The 24034-nt window shown below is 42.3% G+C and overlaps 1 protein-coding gene and 1 pseudogene across 18 annotated transcripts in view; both read left to right on the top strand.

The window, feature by feature from the left end:
- Window positions 1-5521: 5521 nt before the first annotated feature.
- Window positions 5522-5861, top strand: LOC106823997 (large ribosomal subunit protein eL34 pseudogene; annotated as a pseudogene).
- A 10374-nt stretch (window positions 5862-16235) lies between these two features.
- SSX2IP (SSX family member 2 interacting protein) overlaps window positions 16236-24034 on the top strand; it is a 50416-nt gene continuing 42617 nt past the window's right edge. For 6 of the 18 annotated variants that reach the window (XM_070486731.1, XM_044749141.2, XM_070486729.1 and 3 more), the window contains exon 1: window positions 16240-16376. The gene's annotated coding sequence lies outside the window, so the exon portion shown is untranslated. Of the gene's footprint in view, window positions 16597-24034 lie in introns of all 18 variants that reach the window. The other 12 variants (XM_070486730.1, XM_044749140.2, XM_070486724.1 and 9 more) reach the window with 10 other exon arrangements.

The raw sequence follows: 24034 nt of genomic DNA, 5'->3' as shown, positions 1-24034 counted from the left end.
GTCTCTTCTTTTCAGGAGTTATCTCTTCATGTTTATTGTCAAATGCACTGCTCCTCACTAATATCATAAACACTTATAAAGTAGCAATGCTCTTGTTGCTCATACTCTTGTTGCCATGGCTCTTTAGAATCTCATTTGTGTTGAAGGAATATAGATCTTCTTGCCCCTGTAATTTCCATAATACCATTTATTTAAAGCTGGCTGCACCTTTATTCGTGAGGCTGCATCATCCCTGGTGCCACTCACAAATACTGGCTTCCAATGACTTTCTCAAAGATGGTTACTCTGCTTCATTGATGATAACCACAAACACAAGTCTCATACAGAGTGTTCAGTGTAGAACGGTTTGTTTTCTACTCATGTTAAAGTTATCATTTGTAATTTTGTAGCATTAGCATAGAACAGCACATCTTCCAATCACATTTTCTTCAGAATTCTTTAGGCCATGATCACCCCATTTGTGGAATGTGACGTCTTTCTAAGCTGACCACATCCAGGCCTTCCACATACCTCCACCAACTGAGGGATAGGCACCGCACCCAAGGGAAAGAAGGTAATAGTGGTCCCATTTTTGCAGGAATGTATGTCCCTTCTGTAGCATGCTTAAGACTGACTTAGAAGAGCATAACATCACCATATCAATTGAGAACAAGAGGGACATGATCAGAGGGCTCCAATGGCTTTGCAGAGCAATGATCTCAAAAGCCCTCAGAGGAGACGCATGGCCACCCCAAGAGTACTGCCTGACACATGGAAGGGAGTCTGAAGAGGAGGTGGGGTGGCTGCCCTGGGTGCCAGTGGTGTGAGCACACAGGGTAAAGGATGCCTGCCACCACCATGCCACCCTTAAGTGCCAGAGACTGAAAGCAACTCTGTGGTTGAAACTTGAATGGGCAACAGCTGACACAGGAGCCCATGCATGCAACTCAAGTCTAAAAATCAGCAGCGCATTTTAAGTCACCCAAAGACCTGAACTTATCACAATTAAGAAAATGAAGAATTGAGAAGCTTCCAGTGAAACTAGTGAAGTCGCTAGAGTGTAAGCTCTATCACGGAAGTGATTTGATCTGTTTGTTTACTGATGGGCTCTCAGCATCCAGAAGAGTACCTGGCACATTATTAGGGGCTCAGTAATATTTTTTGAATTGATGGAAAATACACTGCCATAGCTGCAATCCAAGGATCAGGAAACTGGGATCAGGAGTTGCTGCCATCACTGCACTACTGGCTGGACAGTGGGATGTGGATTCTGGTCTCTGCAGTCACCATAACTTCCTCTAAACAGCTGGAAACTGGTGCTTGGACACTGGAAAGCTGAGTACAGTCAATGCCACCACTGAAACTACCTCGCAATATCCACAAACCAGACTCAACACTGTGATCTTCAAACATGTTTGCTTGTAGAAAACAGTCAAAGCAGTAAGAATTACCTGTGCCTCATTTTTTTCCTTTCGAATATCACACTAGTGTATCTAATTGATGACTCTTAATTTACATCCAGGATTGAGGTGCCAGAGAGGTTTGGGCAATATGTTTTCTTTAGCTCTCTAGCCTCTCTAGTCAGGATCCTCACTATAATGAGGTAAGACTAGAAGATGGGAACCATTTGTCAATATCAAGTTCAAAAGAAGAGCGCCTAGGGACTAAGTCCTGACGCACTCTGTATTCATTTTACATTGCCACAATAACAAATTGCCACAAACTTAAAGGCTTAAAGCAACACACATTTATTATCTCATTCTTTCTATGGATCAGGAGTCCAGGCATGGCTAAGCTGGGTCACCAGGCTACAAGCTGGGTGTCAGCTGGGCTGCAATCTCATCAGAGGGTCACCTGGGGAAAGATCTTCCAAGCTTCCTCATCTTGTTGGCAGAATTATTTCTGTGAAACTCATGGTGACCTGCCTCTTCCAGGTCAGCAGGAAAGAGAATCTCCAGCCTTAGGGAAGGCCCAGGCCCTCCTCTAACGGCTTCCATCTCATTAAGCCAGGCCCTACTCAGGATAATCTCCCTCTTAGTCAACTCAAAATCAACTGATTTGGGTCCTTAATTATATCTACAAAGTGATCTCACTGTTGCCATATTTTATTGGCTAAAAACTAGACACAGGTTCTACCCACACTCAAGGGGAGCGTGTTATACAAGGTATGATTCATTGTTGGGGTGGGGGGGGGCAGTGGCGCGGGCAGGGGAAGTTACCTTAGAGTGAGACCAAAATTTAGAGATCAGAAAATTTAGAGATCGGAAAAAGTAGGATAAGCAAGGCAAACTGAAAAGAATGGCAAGTAAGAAAAGAAAAGAGGGAGGGAAAGGAGATTGCTAGAGTATGGAAATCAAGTAAAGAAATTGTTTCCACTGTGTTATCTGCTGTGCAGAGGTTGAGTAAGCTGAGAAGATGAGGATGAACAGATGACCATTGAACATGGCAACGTGACCTTGACAAAGAAGTTTTCAGCAATGGAGTGCAGCAAGCCCTATTAGGGTGGATTTAAGAAGGAATGAGAGGTAATGAAGTGGAGACACTGAGCATAGACAATTCTTTGAAGGAGTTTTTCTGTAAAGAGAAGCAAAAGAATAAGGTGGTAGTTGGAGGATATGGAGTCAAGGGGGGACTTTTTTTTAAGTGTTTCTTGTTTGCTAATGAGAGTGAGTCAATAGAGAGAGAAAAATTTGAACATATAATATAGAAAAGCAAGGGAGTAATCATGGGAGTAGGAAGGGTTGGAATCCAGTGCAGAAGTGAAGAGGATGGTTTTAGGCAGGAGGCTGAGTAGCTCATCCATTGCAACAGGAATAAAAGCAGAGTATACAGCAACAGATGTAGGAAGGAGGTAGACTTGATGGTAAGAGTCTCTTCTGTTGCTTCTATTTGTCTGAGAGAAATGGTCGATGAAATAGGGGGAAGGTGATGCAGTGCTGAGGAATGAAATAATCTGGGAGAGTCAAAGAATAAGTCGGCTTAGAAAATGCAAAAGAATTGCCAATTAGCATGAAGGGACAACTTAAAGGTTGAGGTCAGCATAATCGTGTATTTCCTGAGACATAATTTAGATTCGCAAGGGCAGGAGCAGAGAAGGTAAAAAGAGGACTATTACCAAAGTTGGGATTTTTTTTTCAAGATAATATAAAGAAAGCAATAAAGGGCCAAGAGAGGTAAGAGCATATTTAAAAGAGTAATTACAGTGCAGGACCATGGAATCCAAGCTACGTTCGGAGGGAACGAGGGCCTGAGGGATGGAGATAAACAGTGAAAAGGCAGTAAGTGTCAAATGAACAATGTGCCTAGTGAAGTAGAAGAATTTTTTGAGCTGAAGTATGAGAGGGAATGAGCTGGTAATGTAGAAGTAAGATAGTGAGATAACTGAGGGGATGCGGTTATAAATGACAAGGTCTAAGGATGACCATGGGGTTTGGTGGCTGAAGTGGAGTGGCAGAAGGAAAGAGCACTGGAAATAAAGAGGTTGAGGAATGAAAGCCCATGAGGTTGGATGCACTGTTCATGGAGATGTTGAAATCACCGAGAATAATGACAGGAGAATGAAGGAGAGAAAGACAGTAAACCTGGTGCTGAAATCTCCAAGAAATGTGTGGGACAGGAGGACAAGAGAGGACCACAGCAAGGAGGTCTGGAGGGAGGTGCAGTCTGATGGCATAAGCTTCAAAGCAGCCGACAGGGGAGAGCAAGAAAGGGACAATAGTTTCAAAGTGGCAGTGAGGAGCAAGAAGAGCACCTGGATTACCTTCTGGCCCCATAGTGCATGATACGTGAGTGGAAACTGTCCACCACTGATGAGGGCCGCAGGGAATTCAGTGTCCTCAGGGGAAAGCCAGGTTTCTCTCAGAACTAGAAGGTGAAGGGACTGTTCAGAGAAGAATGTGGATAGAGGGGTTTTTTTCGACAACAGAGCAGTATGGGGACAAGGATTTGAGCGATGAAATTTGATCTGGGAAGCTTGGACATCCTGAGGTCACTGAGATGAACATCTGAGATAAGATGGGGTGCCTTGGTGGAAGCTTAAAGGGAGGGGATAATTAGTTCTAATTATTCTTGGAAATTGACTCAGGCAATTCTTAGGTGAGGAAAGAACAGAAATTCAGTTCATTGGAATCCAGTTGATCCAATATACTATCTATCCTTCTTCCTTAATGACTTGAGTTGGCCCACTTTCCAATCCCATTGATTCTGTCCTTGTTTAGGCACTCGTTAGTTCTTGCCTGGATTTTTACGATTGCCTCCTAACTGGTCTCTCTCACTGATCTCTCCTCTCTCCAATCCATCCTCCACATTCGGCCAAAGTGCTCTTTCTAGATCATTCATTTAATCAGGCATCTTCTCTGCTCTAAATCCACTGATGGCTGTCCTAATGCTTCAAGATCAGATCCAAACTCCTTAGCAGCAGAAGGCCCCTCAAGGAGCCGACCCTGTTCTGCTCTGCAGTCTCACAGGTCCTGACTCTCCCATAGGCTCAGGCTGTTCCCTTTGTCTGCAATGCGTGGTCCCTCTTTTTCACCTGATTATCTTCTACTCATTCTTTTAATATATAATTCAAATCTTTGGATGAATATACAAGAAGCAGGCAGTCCTGGTAGTTCCAAGGAGGGAAACTGGGCAGTTTCGGTGGGGTGGGGGGTAGAAGAAAACTTTTCACAGCATGCCCTTCTGTACATTTTGAATTTTATATTATATGAATGTATTGCCTCATCTTTAAAAGTAATAAAAATTTTAGTGTCAAAAGGACAAAAAGAGATACATGTAAGTGTTTCTTCCTCTGTGAAGTCTTCCCTAACTTGACACTTCCCTCCATTGAGCCACCACTGTGCCCTCCACATGCCTCTATTACAGCTTTTCTCACTCTACATTGTAATTAAAGGGACATTCTCACAGCCTAGAAGCTCCCTGAGGAAAGGGCTTTGTGTCATTCACCTCTGAATCTCCAGCGCCTGACCCAGCACTGGTACATAGCAGGTGCTCCGTAAAGGCTTGTTGAATTAATGAATGAAGAGAACTTCTGTGCAGAAGGAAACAAAAGATATATAAGTAATCCCGCTTATACTACAGGGGAAGAAAATGAGGCCCAGAGAAGTTATTTACTAAAGAGTAGTGGAAGAATAAAATGAGAATCCAAGCTTTCTAGAGTCCAAGTTTGGCACTACAGTAAGATCTAAGACTTTCACTTTAAGACAGTAGACGTGATGTGGATCATATTATTTGTTACTTATTTTGATCTGAGTCCCTGGATATTCAGGAAATTTCTGATTTCTAGTAAACTGCTAGTTTAACCGCCAAAGGACACTTTCACATATCAGATTATGGGTGTTAAATTTGGGTTTGGAGAATACATATCCTAAGTAGCTCATAGACCAGGCTTATATTGACAGAGAAATCACAGGAAAATCTTTTGGCAGTGTTTCTTTATCTTAAAAGCTGTGGGGTGAGTTTTTTTTTTTGGGGGGGGGGGGCCTTTGAACTCGGAAGTGCTTCCTTTTTCCTCTTCTGGGGACAGTGTCTAGAGGCATTCAAAATGGTCCAACGTTATAGGCTATCCTACAATACAGCCTCTAACAAAACTAGGCCGTCTGGAGCCCCTGGTAATAGATTTGTTTACCTTTATCCAAGAAGGTTGGGAAAGCACCAAAATCGCCATGTGGTGTGTGCCCAGGACGACTTTGAGGAGTGCATGCTGTGAGACTTAAAGTTCTTATGAGGTTGTCTAAAATGAAAAACACGTCAGCAGGGCCTACGGACACTCCATGTGTGCTAAATCTGTCTGTGACAGGATCAGGCGTGCTTTACGTATGGAGGAGCAGAAAACCACTGTGAAAGTGTTGAAGGCACAAGCACAGAGTCAGAAAGCTAGATGAAAAAATGAAGCTTTTCTGAGTATTAAAAAAAGTCAAAAGAAAAAAAAAAAGCTGTGTTTTGTGTTATTGTTTTCCTGAAACACACACAGTATGGTAGACATGGCTACACGTAGTGTCTTCAGAGATGAAAGAATAGCACAGGAAAAAGTACCTACATCAGCTCACAGTGGTATATGCAGTTCTCATTTGTTAGTGTTTGCTGAACGTCCAGGGCTACAGAGCAGTGACCAGGGGCATTTTATTTTAAATAGCAACCATGTTTTTATGTGTAAAATGGTAGTGTTAATGATTACCTGGACCAGATTTCAAGTTCCCTGGGGAGATCTTCCGTGGGCTTCGAGATCAGTGGTCTTCAAAATTTTGCTTGCATACCCTCCCCCCTCCCTGAAAGAATTTTGAAAATCTTGTATCCCTCCCACATTTTTTGTTGCTACCTATAATTTTTCAACATAAGTTTGCAAAGGGTCTAATTTCCAGCATATTATAATTCACAATATTTAAAAATAAAGCTGTTAGCTCACTCTTTTAAATTTATCCCAAAGAGTCTAAATCCCACAGTAATTTGTTACCCAACATTATTCATTTTAAACATACATGAACTAACTCTTCTTTAACAGTCAGAAAATTTACATTGTTCCTTCTTCTGGAAGTCAGATTTTCACTCCATTTCTCCCATAAATATTATCTTATTGCATATTTTCATGCTTGAAAAATTTTTACTGATCACTACATCATTCTTTACAACAGACATTATAACTACATATTTACATAATCTTACTTTCCTGTGACTCTAAGTTTCTAGGTGTTAAAAATGTCTCTGAGTGGAGTTATCACTAAAATGATAAGTAGTACACAACTGATCAAACAGTGGCTACATTACAAAGTGATAACTATTTTTAAACATAAAAAGTAAGATTTTATTGAAATTGCTCTATTGATGAAAAGGAAGGGGCTTTTTCTTTTCTGGTGGATTTGTGGATGAATATTTTTTATAGTTAGAATGAGACTGAGTTCTGCCCCAATTCTATTCACACATTTGACGCTGTTCTTGTGGATATAAACGCTGAATGCTTTGTTCACAGGAATAAGTAGATGGGAATGGGAGGAACTGGTGTTGCAGTGTTACTCAATTCCTTGAATTCCTTTCAATTATATACCAAAAATCACATGACGATCTGTCATTTAAATTATTTTTAAGGCTCTATCAGGTGACAGTTTTGTTCCTAGTCAAAATAGTCATTCTCTTTCTCAACACTAACACAGGCTTCTAATTTTCTGTGTTTTGTGTACCTGGGGTCAATGAGCCATAGTAAGATGTGGAATCTGTGAGAAGAATGACTTTCTTTTGTTTAGTGGAAAATGGCAGTTGTGCAAAGCAGGTGTAAAAGAGCCCACAAACATGTTCTAGGTGGATAAGTTCTAGGAAAGTGTAGAAATGAAAGTGGAGGATGTGGAATTGGTGCCCTTAAAACTATCCACACTCGATGCCACGTGGAGAGTTTTCACGCACACGGCAGAGGCGGTTATCCTAGTTTGAAAACTTCTGTTCACTAACCAGGCATTTGAATAAAAATGACTGAAGAGCCACAGAGATTAAGACAGTCGCCAGCAGATTGGTAACGACATGGGCTCTGTAACTCCCTAGCTCTGAAACTTACTTGCTGTGCATAAATTACTTACCCTCTCAGTTAAATAATTGGGCAAATTATTCAACCTCCCTATATTTGGAAATATAGGCCATAATGATACCTCCCTCACAGGGTTGTTGTGAGAATTAAATGAATTAATATGTAAAGCACTTTGAACAGTGCTTGACAAATAATAATCACTCAATAGATGATTAACATCAATACCAGCAAATGATTATATGTGACATGAAAATGAAGGCGATAACTCCTAAATAAATTAAAGTTTGATATATACTTTGCTGTTGCTGAAGCAAACTGGTTTAATTTGTAAATTAAATGAAAAGTACAAGTTTCTACAGCAGATATGCAGCAGAGCCAATATTCCTCTACAGGATTTACACTCAACAAATGTGCCATGCTGCCTCTTGAAAAACAAGTGAAATGAAAATAAATGAAATAGAAGGTGTATGAGTTGTAAAGTTATTCTTTCTAGATCATACAGTAGCCTATGTTACGCAAAATTTAGAATATGCTTATTTCCAAAGTGTCAAGAAAGGTGTTTGATGTTTTCTTTCCTCGTTGTCTAAAACCACAGAAACTTCCATTATTTCCATCTAGGACATCTCCCCTTCCCCCTACACAAGCACTTATTACTAAATATATCATCCAACTTTTGCTGCTTAGAGGTTCAGGGGTTTTGTCTTGCCTCGGTTACTGGGGCTTCAGGCAGATCATGTTTAACAGTTTTATCTTTGTTAAATGAAAACTAGAGGGTTTTTCCCCATATTATTTTATTTCTCCAGTATTTCTAATTGTCTCCACCCCCACCCCATTCTAAATTTGAGTTTTACGTTTGATAGCATATACCATAAGTTGAAAAACACAACAAAGAGCTTGAAAACCCTCATTTGAATAACATCGACTTCAGGAACAGCTGCTAAGATAAAATAAATCCAAGAGAGCTCAGCAACCGGGACGCAATCGCTTTTCCTTTTAAAGGGACAGGCAGATTCACATATGATTTTCAGTCTTAAGCTGTCACTTTGAATCAATACCATATTTTAATTGATATCAAAGTTTTTCAAATCTGAAATTCTATGTGAGTGTTTTACTGAGCCTATAGAGGATTCTATTCCACTATATTTCAATTCAAGCAATTATTTGATGACATCATTGATAGAGGTTTACAAAGCAGGAAATAAAACCCGTCAGGAACCAATCCTCCAAATTTCTTCGTCACTGAGAACACAGGAAAAGAAACTCTGCCTAGCAAAATATAAATAACGAAATCAAGTGGAAATCTATCACTAAGGAAAAATTGAGTTGCCAGTGCAAAATAAAAAGATATGAACTGTTTTGTTGATTGCAAACCTCAGCCTTCTGTAATATGGTTCATATTATAGAAAACTCTTCATTAAAACAGTTGCACAAGAGTCTAGGTTTTAAATGATGACAGGTAAAACTCTTTTAAGGAAATCTAGCATATTAAAATATGATCTTACAGAATGGGTAGATGATAAAGAGACTATTTGATCTACAAAGATGTCATCCATCATACAAAAAGATTTATCATAACTTTCTTTTAGATATCTAGTTCCACTAGTACATTTAGAATGTGATTTGATCAATTAATACATTATTTACACATGACTTTTCCTGGACAGTCTCTATAACATGAAGCAAGTATGGGCAAGCAAACGTAGTGCCATGGCCTGAAAATTTCAGAATGGCAAATCATTTTGTGAAAATTTGTATTTATCAATACGCTTTAATTTTTCTGGCTTAGATAAATTAGTGAAGAAACAGTAGTTTAGAACAATGTTAAGATCCTAGATATATATTTATAACTCAAAGCATAGAAACAGTGCCACATTTTCCCTGCTTCTTGTTTAATTATTCCATTCAATCAGCCCTTTGCAAATAACTCCTATACCCTATTTTTCACTGAGTTTTTTGATCACTTGACTGCTTCCACTTATGACACGGGTATATTTGTACTAATAAAATGAAATATCACACCATCAGCTCACTTCATGAGAGTTCTTTTTTCAGATGCTACCATCAGATAGCATGCTTTTGGCTGCAAGTAACAAACAACCGAACTAGTAGTAACTTAGACCACCAAGCATTTATTGTTTATTAAAAAGAATGCCCAGAGGAAGGAAGCCCCAGGTTGGTTTGGGGGCTCAGTTACATCAACATGGACCCAGGTGGTTGAGCCAGTATTTCAGCCCAGGCAGTCTGACTCAAGTGCTTATGGTACACCCTACTTCTTCTCTACAACACTAAGACTGCCATTATTCTGTCTTCTTGGGAGACTCTGAGTTCCTGTTGTCAGCAGGGACCTTATATCCCTCAATGCTTGGCATACGGTAATCATTCAATAAATATTCATTGAACCATTGAGGAAAATTTCAGATAAGAGAGGGGAGACTAAGACTATGTGAATTAAAAGGGTCCTTTGGTGCAGAATTAAATCAGTTAGAACTATTCAAGTTAGTGCTGGATCTTTGTGCTCTGTGGTTTTTAAATAGGTTTCAGTATAACTAAAAAACGTTTTGGGTCATTTATAGTCCCTCCACTTCCTTGGAGGGTCTTTTGTTGGCTGATCAATGCTCTGGGTTTAAATTTGCAAGTTTAGAAGAGTAGACTGAGCCAAATTGCTCTGTCTGAGAAAGGTTTAGAGGCCACGGTAGTCAACAAGGTTAGCTTTGTGTGTGTGCATGTGTGTGTGTATACTGGAAGGGAAGGGAGGATTGAGCAAAAACAAGGCAGCTGGAGGAGAGACCCTAAAGGAGATACGTATAATTGATGAGTTTTTAAAAAGTGAAATGTTATACGCTGTGTGATGAGACCTCATAAGTTTTCAGTAAGAATATAAAAGTCGTTGTACTTAGTATGATTGGATCCTGAAGAAGATGAGTTTGTGTTGAGGACTTGAGTTAACATGGTTGAAGCAGTACATCAGAATTCAGAAACGTCTTCCTGAATGCTCAAAATGCTGAAAATGATTGCCTGTCATGCGTTCGTGTGTCTGTTGCATGTGTGTTCACTGCATTTACTAAAGGAGCTATGTTACTCTCTTGGAAATATAGTTTGAGAACTACTCTAGTTGGTACCTGACCACTGTTCTATGATAGCACCTTATCTGCTGATTTATGCATAGGCAAGTTTTGCACGGCATATTTTAAAATTCATAAATCAATTTGGGACAAATGGCGAATTGGAAACCAAAGTGTTAGAGGTGGATAAAATGCATCAGGTGTTCTTGCTCAAAAAGAACGTTTTCAAGAAGATTGCAGGGCAAACACTCAGCAGATCAGATTAAAATCTAAGCAGTAAGAAGGGAACACCTAGAAGACAATCGGGCATTTGTCTGCTGCTGTGTGTTTGTGGGCAGTGGGGTTGGGTAGGGCAGGGTGGGGCTGGGAGAGTAATGAGGAGGGATAGTTTTCTTTTCTGGGAATTTTCACCCAGGCGGAGGTAGGAGGAAAAGGGAACCTCAGTGGTCTGTTTTTGCTAAACTCAGCCAGTACTTTGTTAAGTGGCACAGGACTGTCATTTCAAGGCAGACTACTAATGGCCCAGATCCAAAGGGACTGGCCAGAAACAAATCATCTTTGGAAATACAGCATGATGCAGAGATTCGCTCGGACAGCCAGAGGAGCCAAGCCCGGCCAAGAGCAAGGCCACCTTTCAGAAGTCAAGAAGCAGAGCTGGTGGTCTGGTCTCTGCCTATTGCTGGGCTGGCAGAGTGAAGATTGCCCTAAGACCCAGCTCCAGTTCTTTCTCCATGGAGGGTTCTCTGACCACTCTGGCCCACATGGAGGACTCTGAAGTCTTGTGGCCCTTGGAATCTGTCCTATACTATTTTGCAGTTAATTACAACAGCCTTAAACTGATCTTATAAATAAAATGAGGACACGGATACAAAATTTCCTAGCACAGTATCCAACAAGACTTCCTTTATCTACTCTACCACCCCTGGAAAGAGAGTCCTCGCCAGAACACAGAATTAATGAGTGGGGCCTTTAAGGAGAGGTGACTCAGCCCACCTTCTCATCTGTTATGGCATACAGGCCCTAACAAGAAATGTTCTCCTCTAGATCCGGAAATTGTCGCTGCTTTTGAAATAATCCAGATGGTATGAATTAGAGCAGAAAGCCTTTATAAGTTGGCCCATTATTATCCAGATTTGAATATACAATGTTAGTAGAAGTGGTGTGGCCTGAATGTTTGCTGGGGTAGTTGAAACACTGGTTTCTGAGGAACACATATGAGTAAATAGGGGGTGGATTATTAACTTAGTACACATATTAAAGGCAGAGCCTATTTATTTCAGCAAAATTAAAACATTCTAAAATTACAATAATACACACCTGTAAAAACGTACATATAACAGAAGTTCATGAAATGAAAAGCAGTTGTTCCTTCCCTCCTGTCCACCTCCCTCCCAATCTTAACAGCGTGGAGGGGCTGGGGCTGCAGAGGCAACAGGACCACCAAGGTCCCTGCCTTCGTGGGCCTTCCATTCTAGGGGGAGGAGACAGACCATAAGCAAACAAAGAAATAAACAGATAAAATGAAGGCTGGGAAGGTTGCTTTATAGATATGGAAGTGGGATCCGAATGATGAAAGAGAATCCATCTTGAACCCTTGTGGGAAGAGCTCTCCAGGCAGACTGAAGAGCAGGTTCAAAGGGCCAGAGAACAAACGAGGCGGCTGCTAAAGCTGGCACATTGTGTGCCAAATCGAGAGTTCCCAGAGGGGGCGGGGCCAGGTCATGCACGCACGACTCGGTAGGAAGTTCAATTTCATGCTAAGTACAATGAAAAGCCATTTAAGGTTCTTAACTGGGGCAAGGGGAGCAGAGATCTGATTTTCATTTTTGAAAGACCCCGATGTATTGGGGGCAAGAATGGAAGTCTGCAGACAGGGTGGAAGAGATTCATTCACACACACACAAACACACAGAGTTTAAGAGATAGATATGTGTATATATACTTTTTCCGCAACTTGTTAGTGGTGCACATATTTAGAACTCCTTTTTGAAATTATGTTGTCAGTTTACTGTCTGTCTTAGAAAACCAAACACATCTTGTTTTTTGACCTTTCCCTATCCACCCAAATGCAGTAACTTAGTTGGAAAACACAGCTTTGGCATTTTAACATGGCTCCAGAATGTGTTCATCAGATTTGGCTCTGAATAACTTTTGGATTGTTCCAAAAATCAGATTTGTTCTCGAAGAAAGAATTCTTTTCAACAAATTCAGCGCCTACTGGTGTGATACCTTTTGAGCAGCATCATTGGGATATGTAGATAGCCTGCCAAGGTGATTACTTTCAAATGAAGAACATTTATGTGAAGTTATATTCATTTATTCACCAAGTAATTATTGAGCACCAACCACTAAGTCCCAGGCACTGTGTTAGGCACTGGGGATACATGAGTAAACAAGCAAACAAAATCTCTGCCTCCGCCAGGCTGACATTCTAATAAAGCAAGAAGCACCAAACAAACAAAAAAAATGAGTAAATTCTATATTATGATTAAAGACTATATCAGAGAGAGGTAAGGGAGATTTGGAAAAGAGGAGGGCATTCCAATTTTAAATACATATAATGTCAGGTTGCACCTCACAAAGAAGATGACTTTGGGTAGACTCCAAAGGGGAGAGGTAAGTAATATAGACGTCAAGGGGAAGAACATTCAAAGAGAGGGAATAGCTAGTGCAAAGGCCCTGAGGCAGGAATGTGCCTGGCAGGACTGAGAAACAGTGAGGTAGCTAGCTAATATTTCGCTGAATAAGGTTAAAAGTTGTAGGACATGAGGCCAGAGAGGTAAGGAGATAGAGGGCAGGTCATAAGAACTTTGTAGCCATGGAAAGAATTCTGGCTCTCACACTGAGGGGAGCCAAAGCAGAGAAATGACCTGATCTGAATTATATTTTAAAATAATTACTCTGACCACTGTGATAAAAATAGACTACAGAGGAGCAAGGGTGGAAGTTTTGATATGTTTTGGAAAACAACAATACTTGATAGTCACATCCCCTTAATTTTGCTAAAAGGGAGGAAAGCAGCCAAAGTAAAGCAATTAAAAGAAAAATTCTGGATGATATCTTTCCCCTTTATCTTTCCTTACCATAGCAAAGTTCTATCAAGCCCAACTCCTTCAGCCCTGGGCTAAAAGTGTCCTTAGATTATTTTCAGGCTGCAGCCAAATTCTTTACCTTGTCCTGCGTATCAGTCAGAATCTCTTTAGCTGCAACTGAATACCTGACCCACAATGGCTTAAGCAATAGGCCATTTATTCTCTCCCATGTGAGCACCTGGAGGCAGGCATAAGCCGGGGCAGGGTAATTTAGCCACTCAGTGACGTCTGGGTTCTGGGTCACCTTTCCTGTGTTGTTCATGCTTTTCTCTCATTGTTGCCGGATGTGCCACCACAGCTCCAAATCTGTCTCGCTCACTGGAGGATGGGCAAGGCAGGAAAGAAAGAAAAGACTTATAGGCTTTCAGGGACAAAACCCTTCCCCTGAAGCCCGCTACCCCTCACTTCCCATCACATGCTCTCCAGAGTTAGGTCACATGCTCAGCTCCTAAACCAGTCATTGACAAGGGGGACACAGTGGTTCTCAAAGTGTAATGGCAGGAACCCTGGGAAAGGGATCCCCAAGACCCTTTCAGGGAGTCTCAGGGAATCTGCAGTGAAAACACTATTTTTATTATAATACTAAAATGTTATTTGCCATTTTTTACTCCCATTCTCTTATGAGTGTACACTGGCGTTTTCCTAAAGGAACCTGAAACAGCGCGACAGAGTGAACGCAGCAGATTGGAAAATCCAAACGCCTCCCATTAAGATGTTAAAGATATTTGCAAATTTTTAAAATAACACCACTCTTTATACTACTTTTTGGAAAAGGTAGTTATTTTCCATAAAAATGTGCTATTTATATGTTAAGATGTAATTATTTTTATTTTTTAAATAAGTATTTTTAAATTTCTCAGCTTTAATTTCTAGTATGGTAAATATCAATAGATTTAACCCACATAAACAAAAGCTCTTTGGGGCCCTCAGTTTTTAGGAGTGGAAAGTGGATCCCAAAAGCAAAAGATTGGAAACTGCTGGTTTATTCAGACAGCTCTGATTCATCCCTGGGGCTGGGGGTGGGGCCGAATATTCTGGCGCTCACCGGAGCCCCAACCCAAAACTTCTTAAAATCCGACTCTTTTACTGGTTTGCCAGTTTGCCAGACGCTGCTTATTGAATTGATTGATCTCAACACTTGTAGCTGATCAGAGAGTGACCTCTCGCTTTCTGTGAGGAAGTGACACGGTCAAAAGGAAGGCTTAAGTGTTCTTTCAAAGAAAAACTCATATTAAGTTGCTTCTTAAAGTGGGAAGGACTGTGGGATTTTGGGGGGCGGACAGCTGAAATTTCAAAGCCTCTCTCCGGAGCTGGGGTAACCCCCTCCCCCCATCAGCAGTCTGGGTTAGGGAGTAAGATAATCATTGGCAATAATTGGTTTCTCCCTCCCCACCAGCCATGCGCTAATAGCGTCCTTACAACGATGGGCCCTAACGGGCCGTTTGGCTGTCAATTACCTGTGCTTAACAGCATCTAGCCGGCCTCTTGATCGCTTAGGCCAAAGGCGAAAAAGAGGATTTCGTTGGACTCTGAAGTTGTCACCAAGGCGGACTCATTTTCTTGCCTGGCTCTTTCACCCAGAATTGGGGATGTGTGCGTGTAAATTGGGAAGGGAGCACTCCTCCCTCCCTTGCTCTTCAGTGTTAATATTTCTTATTCTCATCTCATACTATTTTATTTTCAAAGTGTTCTCAGGAGCCTCCTTAAAACACTAAACCTGTCTTTCCTCTCTTGAGTAAATCCCTTGACTTCACTAACAAAAAAAAATCCATCAAAGTACATCTTTGTGTTTATAACAATTCATATGCCTGCCATTTCTCCATCTGATCCCTTTGCTCCCTCCGGCCTCTTCTTCCCCGGAGAATTTTCAGCTGACACAGAGCAGGGGAGGAGCCGGCCTGACCCCGGCCACGGGTGCAGGAGGCTTACGGTTGCTTTGCGTATATTTTGCTGAGTTGGTGTTGGACATTTTTGCATAAACTTCTAGTTCACGAGTGCCATTTCTTACTGTTCCCGCTGTCCTCTGCCTAGGTCCGTTTCTTTGCCCTAATCTTTGCCCAGTTGGGTTGTTTGCCTCCACGATTCCCGACGCTTGAACCTCCTGTCCCCGGGCCTGACCTAATTCAGGGTTCCGGCTGTTGTTTGGTTTATTTCTCCACTTTTGCAAGCGCACGTGGCTCTTCTGAGAGCTTCCTTCCCTTTTGCTCCTAGGGGACCCGGGTTTTGGGGTTCACTGGGGCTCGGAACACGTGCTTTAAAGCAGCCACGACCCCCTTCCCCCCCGGGGCCTGGGCCCCGAGCTCTGCAGGCCGAGGAGGGGGCGGGGCGCAGGGCCCTGCCGGGTGAATCACAGGGCGTAACAGGTGCCGCAGCCGCAGCTGCGCCCGCATCCCGCTCGGGCTCTGGGGATAAGGTTTTCTTTTTCTCCGGGTTTTTTTGGAGGCGAGGAGGAGACTCCGGAGGCCCCCACTGGACCAATGCAGGCCGCGGTTGTTCATCGCCTAGCAACTGGCGGAGCCAATGGGAGGCGGCCGGGCCGGGCGCGGGGGCGGGCTGGGAACCTGCAGCGCCAGGGAGGTGGCCGCGAGGGGCGGGGCCGGCGGGAGCCCGCGGCGGAGGCGGGGCCGGCGGCCAGGGTGCTGCGTGCCGCCGCGCCTGTGCGGGCCCTCGGGGCTGCGCGAGCGGGGCTGGGACGCCGAGTGGTGCCTCGCCGCCGCTCCCGGGGTCGTGACGGTGAGAGCCTCAGCCCGCGGCGGGGATTGTGACGCTCCCGCCCGGGGAGGGGCTCCGGCGGGGCCGAGGGCGGGCGGGGGCGGGAGAGCGGCGCGGAGGTGAGCGCCGGCACCTGGCTCGGCGCCCCGCTTCTCCGCCAGAGGCTCGGCGTGGCCGTTGGGGCGGTTGCAGGCGGCGGGCGAGCGTTGACCCCGGTCCCGCCCGGAGGAGGAGGTGGGAGGTAGGTGCCAGCCCGGGGACCGCTCCGGCCCGGGGAGCCCCAAACCCTCTCCAGGATGGAGAGGGTGGCGCCTGGCGTGGGATGACGAGCAGCGCCGGGACAAGGCGGGGAGGAGGGGCGGACGGATTTGGGGCTGCGGTGTCTCCTTGGCAGAGGCTGCGGGCAGGCGGGGTTCGGGATTTGTTAGCGCGAGCCGCAAGAGGCAGTCGTTAGAATGAGTTCCCGGGTGGCCCGTGGCCGCTGCAGGGGAAGAGGACCCTGATCGTGGTCTGGTAACAAGTCTAGGGGAAGAACTTCCACCATCCAAGAGGCAGGCGTGTGCGAGAATATTTTGGTGCAGAATTTTATAGTAAAGTACCAGAAACCGAATTGTGAGCTCTCAGCCCCCTTTTGAGCCTATGCTGATCGCCTAGTTACGCAAGTCACTTGGGCCCAGGAAATGGAATCTGCTAAATAATTTGTCCTCAGCATGTGTAATATGGGAATCTTTAGCTTAGTACTCCATTTCAAGGTCCATTGTTAGGTTTGCCAAATTGTCATTACTTGCAACGCTGATACAGTTCTTGTTGAATCTGAGAGAATCGAGATTTCCCTTTTCTGGACCCCATAAATGGATGAGGATTAGAAGAGTCACTCCTCCGAGCGTGGTTCAGAAGTGAACTCTGAAATTGCTGGGCTCCCCTAGGAATTCAGATTAGAGTCTAGGTCTAGAGTTGGCGGTGAGTGATGGGTGCCTTGGAACCCACCATGCCTCAGGAGGGATTAGTTTACTGCTCAGGTAGAAGAAAATTCTGGCAGCCTTGATCCTGAAGTGGAAAGGTAGGTATGACTTGACACTTTTAGGAGACTGAATATAATTTGAAAAGACTTAGAGATCTAGAGAGAGAAAAAAATGCTCTAGAGTTAAAGGTTAGGTCAAGCTGTCTTGAAATTTAGAAGAGGTAGATTTATGAACTTGGATTCAGTCAGCAAAACAACCCATCAGATCTCCTACCCTAGAGCTGTCATAACCTGCGGGCCTAGGAAGCTTACGTTATTGATTCATATTTAACCAGTAAAAGCTAATAACTGATTGACACCATTCTGCCTGCTGTCAATGAAATTTTCTCAAAGTGGTTCTCTGAGAAGAGGATTAGGAACTGATAGTTAGAATGAGGTCTCTTTTAGTGACTTGGTGGGCCTCTTCAACCAAGTCATTTTATACCCTTCTTCCCTTCTCTTTCCCCATCTGTGCAATGAAGATAATAAAGCCCCAGGATTAAGTAACAAGGGAAGCAGCTTGAAGATAACTGCAAAGACTTAGTTATTCTAGGATGAAATGTGAAGATCGCCTCATAACACATTGCGCCTGTGACAAGACTTGTTAAAGCACATAGCGTTCCAAGCATGCTGAGGCCCTATAGGAGAAAACGAAAATGTTATCTGTTCAGATGATTTGCCAAAGGCCTCAAGGCCAGCACAAAGTCAGAGTATATTCTTGGGTTCTCCAGAAACCTGACATAGCTGCTCTTTGACAAAGCTGGCTGTGGCACAGGTTTTTATAAAAGAGGCAGATGAGTGCCTTCTATGTCATATGCACTTAGAGATGAAATGATACCGATGAAAAAGACACTGCCCCAGAAGTGTGATTTTAATTCATTTCACATACTTATATTAGAGCACTTCCAAAGCTTTTTAAGTGATGTTTTTCCATGTCTTTTACAATAGTTGTGAATATGCCTTATTAGTTTGACTATTTGCTAAGGACACAAAGGGTTTTGATACTCTGTCTTTGGTGAAGGCAATCGTGATTAATTGGTAGTGAAGGTACAAGTTATCTTGAATTCACGAGTTTATGGGATGAGGTAGAATAGAGAAGTTCACCTTTCCTGTTGGTAATGGAAAACAACCTAAAATCTTCACTTTTGAGAGTGAGTCAATATTATATAGTACCAGCAGGTGTACTGAAGTATGCTTTAATGGTTTATTCTTCAATAAACATTTATTAAACACTTAACTAAGCTGCTACTTCCCAGACCTGAGGATAACAAAGATGTGTTGCCTTGGGGAGTTTTTTAAAGGAAATTTACGGTGTAGTCAGGGAGAGAGCAAAAATAGAAAATAAAAATTGCAAATATGAGACGGCTTTAGAAAAGAGAATTTCAGCTGGAGAAGGAGTTCACCTGGTGAACACATTCACATGTTCTGCGGCAAAATATCTCTGAAGAAGTACAGGTGGTTTGGTTGGTGGAGCCAGGTGGCCTGGGTTAGTGATAAGGTTGGTGCACAGGGTTATGACCTTTGACCAGTAGGTGAAGGGAACCTTTAAAAGGTTTTATCCAATGGAATTATGTTTGATTTTTACTTTAGAAGGATATTTCCCCCCAAATCAGTAGGTTGAGTGATTCTCTAAACATAGACCATCCAAATAATACCAGAGCGACAACAGCCCTACACAGCAATTAAAGATTTGAAAAATATTGAGGCCCCCAGAGACTTTAGAAAAGCAGAAATTATTGTTCATGCAACCAACCTTTATTGAGTATCTTCTACTCTTAGGATTAGAGGAATAGAGATACAGAGATAAATAAGATACAGCCCCATTTTCAAGCAACTTGCAATTCAGTAGGAGAAATAACACAATTATAATGCAGTGCAGAATCTGAATGTCATAGGAGGCCTAAAAATGTCAGGCCCTAGCAATGTGGGATTCTGAGATGAGAGAAGACACAAATTATCTTTCAAATTAAAAATAAGTTCTTAAATAGAAATTAAACTGCAGCCAGTGAAACAGAACAATTTCAACTATAATATTTACAGTTCTCATCTGTTAGCCCTTGCTTCACATATTGCCCTGCCTCCCTCTTACTCTCCTGAGTCAGAATTCGCGTTTGATCACCATACTACCAGCTCTGTGACCCTGGGCAGGTCACATCTTGCCCTTATCTTCTCTGTGCCTTAGTCATCTCATTTGTAAATTAGAGATAATGCCTACTTCATAAGATTGTGATGATTGAGTAACAAAACATGTAAATATCCAGAGAAATATCCTGGAGAAATAGCTTAAATTTATTGAACATTTAATATTATTATTATTTCTATTTGATATAAAAGTGCTGTAATCAAATAACTAAGGACAGGATTTTTTTTAGTCACTAGTGGATCTAACTTGGAGCACCTAATAAGGCCTCTACATTCAGAGAAGCTAAATTATGTAAAAGTAAGCTTTTTTCTTCTTTTAAAGATTTTATTTTTCCTTTTTCTCCCCAGAGCCCCCCGGTACACAGTTGTATATTCTTAGTTGTGGGTCTTTCTCGTTGTGGCATGTGGGGCGCTGCCTCAGCGTGGCTTGATGAGCAGTGCCGTGTCAGCGCCCAGGATTCGAACCAACGAAACACTGGGCCGCCTGCAGCGGAGCGTGCGAACTTAACCACTCGGCCATGGTGCTGGCCCCAAAAGCAAGCTTCTTAAAGTGATATTTATTATCTCCTTTTCTTATTTGCCGATCCCTTTTCTGAAATCCAATTTCCGTTTTTACCCCTCAGCTTTGTCATCAAGTCACTAATTGCCAAATCCAACATATTTTTCTGTTCAGATCTTTCCCTTCATATGGCGTTTGCTGCTGTTCATCACCATCTCTTTAAAACTTTCTTTTCCTGGCCTTCCTAAAGCACCCTGCACCCCTTTAATCTCCTGCATCTAGGTCACCTTCACTCGCCTGTTCTTTAGGCTATTTTCTGCTGTCCCTTTTTTCTGTGTGGATTCAACTACCAGGTATATACGGATGACTCATAAATCTACCCTAATGTCTTCTGACTCCAGGCCCTGGAGTTTATCCCCCTTTGAATGTCTCATGAGGTCGTCTCTAAACCCAGTGAATTCTACACTGAGCTCATTATCTTCACACACTTAACCAGACCCAGTTTTATTAACCTTACTCCATTCTCTTTATCTAAGTGACACTATTATCTGTCTAGTACCAAAGACAGATTTTTACATGAGAGAATCAGTGCCTCCCTTTTGTGTACTTGTTGCCCTGTTTTTCAGACCAGCTTCTGAAGTATTTATCCTTCAGTATCCTCATTGTCACTGGCTAATTCAGCCACCCAGCCCCTGGTCATTAATTGCCCAGTTTGCTATGATATTTTTGTACCGGGGCTGCTGAAAATGGAACCTATTTTGGAAACATTAAGTTGGGAGGAGATTACTAGAATAACATTGTTCTAAAAGAGTTGTAGCACTACATGTGATTTTAAGACTATATGCAGAATTTAATGTGTGGCCAGTAGATGCTTATAAGCCAGGATGGGTTCCAGCCATTGCATGTGTTTTTCACCTGAGAGTTGGTAGTCTAGGTTATGCGGGTCCCAGTCTTGAGTTTGTCAGTTTATTGTAATCTGGTTGTCTCTGCTTTTCTATCTAAAAGATGGTACCTTCAACATTATTCTCTCTATTCTGTATCCAAGTTTTAGAAATAGCCCTCTACGTAGGATCTAGCATGTAAAAGCAAGACATCTTAGAAATCATAATAAATACAACCCATCATCAGCTGTGTTATTTTATAATGAGGAGATGGGCTCAGAGAATTTACATCATTTGCTCAGGATACTTGTTTGAGTGTTAAGAGGAGGCCCGGGTCTGAGGCTTTGGAATCATAAATAGCTAGTTTTTATTCTTACCTTTCAGGTTAAATAGCTGCGTTTTTATTCCCACCTTTCAGGTTGTAACTCGGTAAGTTCCCTAATCTCTGAGTCTCAGATTCTTCCATCAGTGAAATAGTGTTCTATCTATTCTTTCTGGGGCTAGGGTAAGGATAAATGACATAGCCGATGGCCACATCTAGCACGCAGTAGGGGCTCAGTGTATTAGTTCTTCTCCCAGTTTCACATAATTAGCTGGTACAGGAGTTCTTAACCCCCCATCCATGGGTCCTTGGCAAATCTGGGGATGGCTTCATGGATCCACCCAAGCTGTAACCCAGACTGCCTGTTTTTGTACTTATAAAGGGGGGAGGGTCATTGGCTTCAGATTCTGTGACCCAAAACAGTTTAACCCTTGAGTTGGCAGTAGTCAGGCCTAGGGCCCAGGGTTCTTGGTGCCTCATAGCCGACTGGGTAGAATTTAGAATTTTTTGAAATATTTGAGGAACAGTCTCTATTTAAAAAAAATTTTTTAAAGGACTTTAGGTGCAAAGAATTAGATTTGTTACAGTCTTTGGCCCATGAGATATTCTCATAATTGGTCCGTTTATTTATTTGGTTTTAATAACATAACAGGTATCACCTATCATAAAGCTGGGACCTTGACACTGACCTCTCTATCACCACATGGGCCCCTCCATCCCTTTTCCTACTTCCCTCCCCTGAGGCAACTATTTATTGCATCTTATGTGTAAGTTTTCCATACATACATACACAAAAACTACATATATTACGTGTCCTATCTTCTGAGACTTTTTTCACTTTATAATGCTGAAATTCATCCACTTAATATTATATTGCTGAGATTCATCTATATTTTGTGTCACTGAAGTTTTCTGGTTGCTGCATAATATCCCATTTTTCAGATATGCCACAGTTTCTGCACGCTCCTGTTGGTGGGTGTTTTGCTCTTCTGCCACTTCCTTGTTGTGAAGGATGCTGCCGTTTGTGTTCACACCTCTTGGCATGCATATACAAGTGTTCCTCCTGGGTTTATACCTAGAAGTGAATTGGCAAGGTTGTAGAGTGTGTGAAGAGGAGATACGAATTTCAACTGCCGTACTGTTTTTCAAGTGTTCTCCCCACGCTCCAAGGTGTAATAAGCCTTGGCCAGGTGTTCTCTAGGACCGTTATTTGCAACCTTCATTTGGTACTTTGGAAAACTTTTACATTGTTCTTGGAATCCATTCTGTAGCTCCCTTAAGAAAGATTCCTTTTTAGTGTCCTGTAATCTAAACTGCATAAATAAAATACTGATACCGAACCACGTTTGGTAGAGGACAACCGTGTTCTCAAACCTCATTCATTCGAATCACACGGAGGGTCTGTTAAACACTGATTTTTGGGTCCCACTCCTAGAGTTTCTGAATCTGTGTGTCTAGAGTGGGACTTGAGAATTTGCATCTTCAGCAAGTCCCCAGGTGCTGTGGGTGCTGCTGGCCCTGGGACTACAGTTTGAGAACTATAACCAGTGATTGAATTGGGGCTAAATCATTGAAAAACTATTACAGATACATGATTACACTATTATAGGACAGATTCATGAATTACGTTTAGTTTCTTATTTCCATTACCTTTAGTAAGTGTTACCTTTTAATTATTTAAGGAATGAAATATCAGTAAATGGTCATGTTATTATTTTATTTGGAATTTTTAGCTGACTTTCAACCTTACAGAATAAGATAGATTGTAAAACACTGCTGCTTTTTTGTTCTTAATAATCCTCTCGTAAGACTATGATTGCTGCCATTCGTACGTGTGCAGCAGGAGAATTGGAAATTGGTATGCTGTCTCTGAATTGTCGTGCTGTTGATTTGTCCACCAAATCCTCTTGCTGCATCTCTGAGCTGGCACCAATCAAGATTCACTGGAAGCCCCGCTAAGTTCCACTTCTAGAGTGTCGGTTCCTGTCTGTCCTAATGGTAGGGTAGCCTACCTCACACTGATGGGTCATTGAACTTGGGTGGACATCAGTCAGCACACTTTAACCACGGGCCAGTGATGATACCTCATAGCAAAGCGGTGCAGACAGTACGATGACAGGCCTGCTGACCAGGACCTCAGCTTAGGTGGTGGGAGAGATGTTTCATTCCAGTCAGATCTGTACTGTGATTGAGTTAATGCAAAGTGTCCCAGAAGCACAAACAGTTTGCGGAAAGCCTGACAATTTGGACTCTATATTCACTAGAGTTTTCAAAAAAAATTTTTTGGAATCACTGTAACATTTAGTGTTTTGTCTGCTTTTATACAGTTCCCGTTCCAGGTACTCACTTGGAATAATTACTATCTGATTGTAACTTAGTCTCAAGGTGAGGTGGTAGAGAAGCGAGTACCCGTGTGTGTGTGTGTGTGTGTGTTCACTTTGAAAAAGTAGCTCACATATTGTGTATTCCCACCTTTCCTAGAATAAAGACAGTAAGGTGTAGTAGTTAAATGTGCTGGACTGCTAGGGTTTGAATCTTGGCTTTGTCACATTCTAGCTGTGTGACCTTGGGCAAGAAAACTCTGGGCCTCAGTTTACTCATCTGTCGTAGGGGGAAATAACTTGATTTGGGCTGTTGTGAGATGGAATGAGTTAATACATGGAGAATGCTTTAAATTTACTTGTTCCAAGTAAATGGTTTATGCTTAATAAACTTTATTATTTTATTGTTAAACTTCAGTAGAATCTCATTTGCTAAACATGTGGGTGTGATGACAGTGTGTGAAGAAAAAATTTTGATATAAATAGCTGTATACTCAAATCCATATTACGTCCC

This window comes from Equus asinus, chromosome 16 (genome assembly GCF_041296235.1).
Source record: "Equus asinus isolate D_3611 breed Donkey chromosome 16, EquAss-T2T_v2, whole genome shotgun sequence".
Classification (NCBI taxonomy): Eukaryota; Metazoa; Chordata; class Mammalia; order Perissodactyla; family Equidae; genus Equus; species Equus asinus.
Note: the sequence above shows the minus strand (reverse complement) of the source record. Positions and strands in the feature narration are given on the sequence as shown.